This window comes from Anguilla rostrata, chromosome 1, assembly GCF_018555375.3.
Source record: "Anguilla rostrata isolate EN2019 chromosome 1, ASM1855537v3, whole genome shotgun sequence".
Taxonomy (NCBI): domain Eukaryota; kingdom Metazoa; phylum Chordata; class Actinopteri; order Anguilliformes; family Anguillidae; genus Anguilla; species Anguilla rostrata.
This window is the reverse complement of record NC_057933.1, coordinates 79,512,544-79,520,455: the sequence shown is the minus strand read 5'-3', so window position 1 is coordinate 79,520,455 and position 7,912 is coordinate 79,512,544.

The window sequence follows — 7,912 nt, the reverse complement described above, 5'->3', positions numbered from 1 at the left end:
GATGCACTTGCAGTCTGTGGGTGTAGCTAGTGCTTTTTTTTTTCAGATGTCAGATCAGATCAAGATATGGTTGAGCCAATTAGATAATTGAGAGACGCGGTTGGCGCAAAATCCTGAAACGGATCGGGCACCCGGTGCGCCCCGGACCGTGGTGTATCCGCCCAGCACAGTTAACACGGACCTGGTCTTGTAGAGCACAGGGGTCTGCATCACAAAGCAGGATTACGGAGTTCACTGGATAACGGCACCGACAAAAGCCCGCGTCGTCCATTTTACAGTGTTTTTCATGTTCCACTGTGTGAAGAAAAGTGTAACCTCAGCAGACGCAGCCAGAGCAGCTGTTAGCCAGATCCCGGCCACCGTATTTCACCGATTAACAATCTTTGGTTAAGCGCTCATCGTTTACTTCCATAATGCAATTTTTACCTGAGCTTTTAAAACTTACAAAATATCAGAGTGGCAGTGGAAAGCCAATAATAATAATAATAATAATTATAATTTTGAAAAAGGATTTTAACTTTTTTTCTGTTTCTTTACAACAACGTCAAATGACAGTTGTTGTTTCAGCCCTTGTTGAGTGTTGAATAGCCTACCGCATGTTCTCTTGTGACTTCTGGTGTGAAGCAATAGTCCACCTTTCGTAAAATGTCACCCTGTGGGCTAGAGTTATCATATACTGTATATCCCATTCACGTGTGTGCCAGCATCCGATTGTAACACAGGAAGTTAAAACCAGGTATCAAGGAGTAAATACAAAAAAGGTTATATTTATTTCTGTAATTGAAGTTTTTAAAAATGTTTCTGCGAAACTGTCAATAGACTGACGTCACAGAGTGAAATTTATCTGCCGGTAACAATAGCAGCTTTAAAAGATTTGTGGGTAGGAAAAACAAAACACTTCACCCTTTGAAGAAAATCCTACCAGTCTGTAAATTAATCTATGTGAATGAACTGTCTGTCTTTAAAATAAAAAAAAGGAAAACATTGATCCTCTTTAGCCAATTTCATGCATGTATAATCCATCCATCCATCCATCCATTATCTATACCCGCTTATCCTGAGCAGGGTCGCGGGGGGTGCTAGAGCCTATCCCAGCATGCATTGAGCGAGAGGCAGGAATACACCCTGGACAGGCTGCCAATCTGTCGCTGGGCTGTATGTATAATATGCCTTTAATTTAACTTACTTATGTAACTTAATTAAATGAATTCAACACGCAAGTTAATAACGGTAAAATATCACTTCAGTTTGATAGTTCCTGTTATTTATTTTTGTTCTGTGTTGTTCACACATTGCATTTGTTTTTGTTTGCCTCATTCTGCCATTGTAAGCACGGGTCCTGCTGTGCGCTCAGGAATCGCTCATAAAGTCCTTGCATTTCCTCTTGTTTTCAAGCGAAGGCGACAGAAAGCTGTCAGAACGGCCGCTTTGTCCTTCCTGTTATTCCCGTAATTAACGACAGCAGCTAGTCGCCGAGCGTCTGCTTTTTCTTGAAGGCCCAGCTTTTAAATTCAGCCCAGCGCTCTAAATTAAATGTGAAGTCTTTGTGTTTTATGACAGTTCCCCTATTCAAAGCAGTTCATTGCACTGAACTACCGAGAGCTCTGTAGAACCTGACAAATAATTCTCTCTCTTTGTCCCTCTCTCTCTCGCTCTCTAGCACAATATACTTATGTATATACACTGATTGATATCGGAGAGATTGAACCATTGTTCAAGAAAGACCCATGTGCTTGCATTGATTGGATGTTTATTCCTTGGAAACAATAATGAAAGAACAAAGGATGATGCTGTGCGACAGGAGAAGGAGAGCTAAGGAGGGATTGGACAGGTAAAGACAGGAAGGTGAACGGTCAATAGGAGGGTGTGGCCTCTCCCTCGCTCACCACTGGGGCATGTACGAACCCGAGCGAGAAGCCATACGTGGACGACCCGCCTGGTCCATCGTGACTGGCTCACAGGAAATGCTTTTCATTATGAAATACATTCTTACAGTATTTTCCTTCAGAAACCACTTGCATTGACTTGTAAATCAAAGTCAAGGTCAAATGATGATTTTGGATCAAGCGGTGTTGGACTTAAGTTTCCCACCAGGAAGGTCCACCCAAACAGCCTTACCGGATGATCGAGTCGTGGAAGTGGTCAGGATTCTGTACGCAACACAAAATGGCTGAGTTGTGACATCATCTCTGCGATACTCGCAGAACATCTACCAGCCCGTGGGGCAGCCCGACCAAACATGTGGCCCAGGGCTGCTGGGCCTTTACCACAGGCCATCACCTGGCCTTAATTTGGGACATGGGGCAGGGGGGTTCCCAGCCAAACCTGTAATTGTGCGTTTGTGTACAGTTTGCCCTCACAGGGAGTATTCCTGTCGCCATGGCAGTGTGGAAGGCGGGGCTCGGGACCTCCATCTTCCACGCCGTCCTGGTTTAGCGCTCGCGCACGGACGCGTTTTTTTTCTGCTTTTTCCCGCAGCTCTCCCAAGCTTTGCTAAAACTATCCAAATGTAAAAAATCACAGCCGGCGAGATAAAAATCACCCTAATGGAATGTGAACATCCTGAAAAAATGTATAATAAAAAATGTGGGAGGGGTGACATAAAAAAAAGGGAGAAAAAAAAACATTTTCACGTGGGCTAGAAATGACTTGTCGGTTTTGAGCTAGGAGAAGGGAAGAGTTTCATTCAGTGGGCAGTGCTAACAGGTTGGGGCTGGCTCGGTTAGCCAATGCCGCCAGCCCCCCCCCCCCGCCCCCCAAGCCTACCCCAGCCCATTGAACTGTGAATGGATAGGTGGGGGGGGGGGGGATTAGGAGGCCATGACACAGTTTGTTGGGAAATATGGCATTTTGTTTACGTCACTGAGCGAAAGTTAGGGCATTGAAAGTTGTGGGGCCACTGGCTCTCCTGTTAGCACTCCGAAGTGTCAACATCCCAATGAATGTTCGCTGGCAGCACTCTGCGTGCCTGTCTTTGGTGAGCCCTTGGGCCCTGGAATTACCCCTAAACCTTGAAACTTTCTGCGAGATGTGTCTGAAGAAGGGTGGTGACATTTTTTTTTTTACCTAGTTCTTTTCTGGAAAGATTCCAGATACACGTTTCGGTGGGAACTGCATTTTATAATGTTCGCTAAAGGCGGCTCTAGTCTCTCAGAGATTCACCACGTCGAATGTTTAGTTCAGATCCGAGAACCACCTGGATCCACTCAGCCAGCTCATAACTCGTCATTATGAACAACAGACGTCTCTCCTCTTGTCCATTGTCTCCACTTGAACGGGGACATCCCCTGTGAGCTGTTCGTGGGACCTGTGCCTTCAAATACAACAAAATGGCCGACCTCGTGCCTGCCTGCGTGCGCCTCTCTCTCCGCTCGTCCCGACGCAACCCTGAGCCAGAGGAACCTGTTTAATTCACGGGACGTCCTGCCAGGGTGGTGGCAGGGGCCGCCTCGGCCTGGTAGGCCAGTTTGTGTGCAGCCTTCACCCAGCGGTCTGAGGGGGGGGGCCCAGGGGGGGGGACCCCAGCGGGGCCCATCTGCTCAGAGGCAGCCTGTTTAGCCCATGCGTCACAGTCAGCCATAAAGATGCTTTAACCGCCTTTTTACTACTTCCTCCTCACTGGCCTTCACCATTTAACTGGCCAGCCTTCTGCCTCAGACACAGACTAATGTATGCCTGTAACCACTCTCACACACACACACCCATACTAACACACACTCACACACACACACCCATACTCATACACACACACACCCATACTCACACACACACACACACACACCCATACTCACACACACACACACACACACACACACACAGATGAACATATACACACACACTCACACACGCACACACAAACAAGTACAAGACAACACACAAAGCAGTGACCAACAGAGACGAGGTTGATGACAACAAAAAAGAGGAGAGAGAGAGTGAGAGTGTGAGAGTGAGAGCCAGAGAGAGAGTGAGAGAGAGAGTGAGGGAAAGAGAGAAATAGGTGAAGGGACTTAGAGGCATTCTCTGTGCTCAGCCCTGTCTCATTAGCTCCTCGTCTGTCTGAGAGCTCTCTGCCCTTTCGCTCCCTCTCCTGGCCCGAGGGGACTTCCTGGAGCGGAGCTGAGAGGACCTCAGCCACTGGCTGGCGCGGCGAGCAAGTCTCTGTCTCCACCTTCACCTGTTTACCCAGAGAGCTCGGGGCTCGAAGCCAAGGCCGCTTAAGAACGATCGTTTGCTCGGAGCCAAGGCCGCTTAAGAACGATCGTTTTCGTTTAGACGGGCGCGCTCTCTCCCCCCGCCCAGGCCTTCCCGCGTGAGCGCTGGCTGAGTCACGGCCTGAGTCACGGCCTGAGTCAGCCCACGCTCAGCCTCTCTGACTCACGCTCGCCCCAAAAAGCTCACCCTCCCGACGATTCGGATTCTTCGCGCGGTCGGAGGGAATGAGTGACGCTGAACTGCTGAACCGGCGAACGCCGATTTTAAATGACAACGAATAAAACAAACTCACCCAAGGCGTGTTTTCCCGAGAATTTGGCGAAAGGCTTTGTTGCATGCTATCGTATGTGGGGCCTTGGGGGGGGCTAAATGCATTTTGCTATAATCGTTTTATGTTCAATGCTGAATGCTGTTAAACGGGGAACGCTGTGTTTGTTTTAGTCTTCATGAGTCATTTTTTTAATGGACGAAAAGACAAACGCTAGTGCTGTCGGAGCGGTGGTGTGCGTGAACCTCGTCTGCGCTGGCTTTCCACACAAGCCCTCATCCTGCTCTGATGTCATGGGGCTTTTTTGCAGGGAACTCCTGCAAACTGGCTTTTGTTTAAAGAGGGTATAAACACCGGGCTTACGGCTCCGGTGGATTTAACGCAGACCCACGGCAATCACGCGGAGCGTAAATATCACTCTTCGGCCGTGAGCTTTGAAAAACTACAACTACTACTACTACAAGAAAAGAAAGACCGTATAATCCTCTCCCCTGGCAGTGGGGAGAGGCCCATTAAAAGGCCTGTTCCAGCAGCGCTGCGCAGAGAAAATGGGACGCTGACGAGCAGATGTGTTCTGACAGGCCTTGGGACTTACTCACCGCTGTGAGAGCATCGCCGGGTTCTGGGTCACCCTGGCGACGGCGGCTTCGCCCGCATTAGCGGGTGAACGTGACGGGAAGCACGGCCGAGCCAAAAGAACGCGTCACCGATGAAAGCCGGAGGGGGGGCGTGGCGGGGCGGAGACCGGCGTCCCGAATTCAGGATCATCGCCAGGTGCGGGCACGCCCCATCCCCCGGCCTGTGATCTTTAGCCGCGTACGCCCCCCGCCCCCCTGTGACTCAGAGCCCCCGGCGGAAGGGAGGAACGCGTGGAGAAGCAGGGGCTGATGGGATAGGAGCTCAAGAGTGACGGACAGGTGAGTCACACACCTGGAGCCAACAGACGGCACACATCTGGTCCCCCCGACCCGCACACGCCCCTCGCCCCCCCACTCCACACGCGTGTAGTTTATTTTACGGCCGTAACGTCTGGCTGTCAGTGGAACATCGCCGAACGTCTGAGTCTCTTGTGTGTCAGACGGTACGGGGCTTGACCCAAACGTCACCAGGTGTGGAGCGAAGAGCTCCGTTTTTCCGTCGCACTTTCTGTCTGCGAATTTGGAATAAGCTCCTGGTGCCCCTTGACTGGCATCTGCACATTGCATATTAAAACTGCATAATGCACTCATCAGGCAAAGCCAGCGACTATTTTACCCACTACCGGCCACACAGTACTACAGGAGAGCCAGTGACTATTTTACCCCCTACTGGCCACACAGTACAACAGGAGAGCCAGCGATTATTTTACACTATACTGGCCACACAGTACTACAGGAGAGCCAGTGACTATTTTACCCCCTACCAGCCACACAGTACTACAGAGAGCCAGTGACTATTTTACCCCCTACTGGCCACACAGTACAACAGGAGAGCCAGCGATTATTTTACACTATACTGGCCACACAGTACTACAGGAGAGCCAGTGACTATTTTACCCCCTACCAGCCACACAGTACTACAGGAGAGCCAGTGACTATTTTACCCCCTACTGGCCACACAGTACAACAGGAGAGCCAGCGATTATTTTACACTATACTGGCCACACAGTACTACAGGAGAGCCAGTGACTATTTTACCCCCTACCAGCCACACAGTACTACAGGAGTGCCAGTGACTATTTTACCCCCCACCGGCCACACAGTACTACAGGAGAGCCAGCGACTATTTTACCCCCCACTGGCCACACAGTAAAGCTGTAAAGCATCTCTGTGACAGTGTCTCTGCTATAGAACCGAAACTGAATTGAGCTGATGCGGCGATAGCCCGAGAAACTCCGCCCGATTTCGATTTGCCCCCATCCCTGGTGTCTGCGCCCCATCCACGTACGGTCCCAGATGCTTGGAGGGTTCACTCTGAGGCCGAGGTTTGAAACCCCCCCCCCCCCCCCCCTACCCAGTGTGGGTCCTGCACATGTAGCGGGAGCCTAAACCTACTGAGCCGCTCGATGGCTCGTATCTGCTTTTCTTACGGCGTATAAATACTGCAGCGCGAGCACATTCCTTCAGAGATAAAAAAGGGTCCAGTTCCCACAGCGGGGGAGAGAGAGAGAGAGAGCGGACATCTGGTCGGGAGAATCCCGACTGTAGTGACTCACCAGCTACAACACAACCGGCCAGGGGAGAACATCTGAACTGTAAAAACCAGCGGCGCACCAACGAGACGCGATCCAATCCGACTCTGAGGTGCCGTTAAAAAATCCTCCGTCTTTAAAAGTCCCCCTGTACGGTTTGACCACTTGGGCTCCATGAGCGAATGTTTTTTTTTTAAAGTCTGTACCCGGGAGAAGTTTCCTGCATCCGGAGACAGGCTATGCAGTTCAGTACCATCGGTAATTATTACCTTGTGAATTGGAGATGGAGATTATTTAAAGACTTCGAATGTTTTCTTCAGTTGCCTGTTTTATTTGCCTCATTTTCTCAGCTTGTTAATTCGTTCCAGTCAATAAAGATGACCTATATCATATTTAAGACACCAGATTGACTCTGAGAATGCTCAGAAGCCTCAGTGAAGCCACGCTGGTGCATTCCCAGATGTTACAATCCCAGCATGCATTGCAAGTACAGGTCTTGCTCTTTTGACTTGCGTTGGCAATTTTATAGCGCATCGCTATATTTTTTATACATCTGTAGGGAAATAGTGTTAAAAAAGTTTCTTTCTGAAAATGTTCAAGTTTCCATTTGGGCGTGTGTGTGTGTGTGTGTAGGAGATAAAATGGCCATTGTTCACGAACCCAAGTCAACAATGAAGAAGCACAAGTGTAATTGCAATGCAGTTCTGCGTAACCGTTGTAGCAGGAATATTCAATCTGGCCCGATGAAAGTACTAATGCACGAATATGCCTCAGGGCCTACTGGTTCCCATGTTACTCAGAAATGAACCAATAGCGCCGAGCGGTTGAGTAAACAGTTGACTCACCTTGCCCCGTTTTCATGGGTCTAAACTTGTTGCCGATTTTTCAGGTGAAAACAAAAGGCTGCAGACCCTGCAGCTCTCTGGGACCAAAGCTGGCCACTCCTGATATACGTAGGAGTTGCCGTTGCAAAACAAACACATTCATCTTCGCAGATATGACCAGGTATTAAGCAACAGAAAGGACAGGGTTTTTTATTGGCCTTCATTTTGACGCATATGGTGGCCTGTTAGCTTGAATAAACAGTGAGACTGCTTCCCACACAGGAAAATATTTGGTGTTAAATAGACAGAGTAAATATTGTCCCTGTTGGACTCAAATGTACTCGTTTAGAGTTCAATTAACACTGGATTTTTTTACTGCGCATACTGTACTTCCCCGCTCAAGAGTTTAACCACTGAAAGAGTGAATCTGTCTAAATT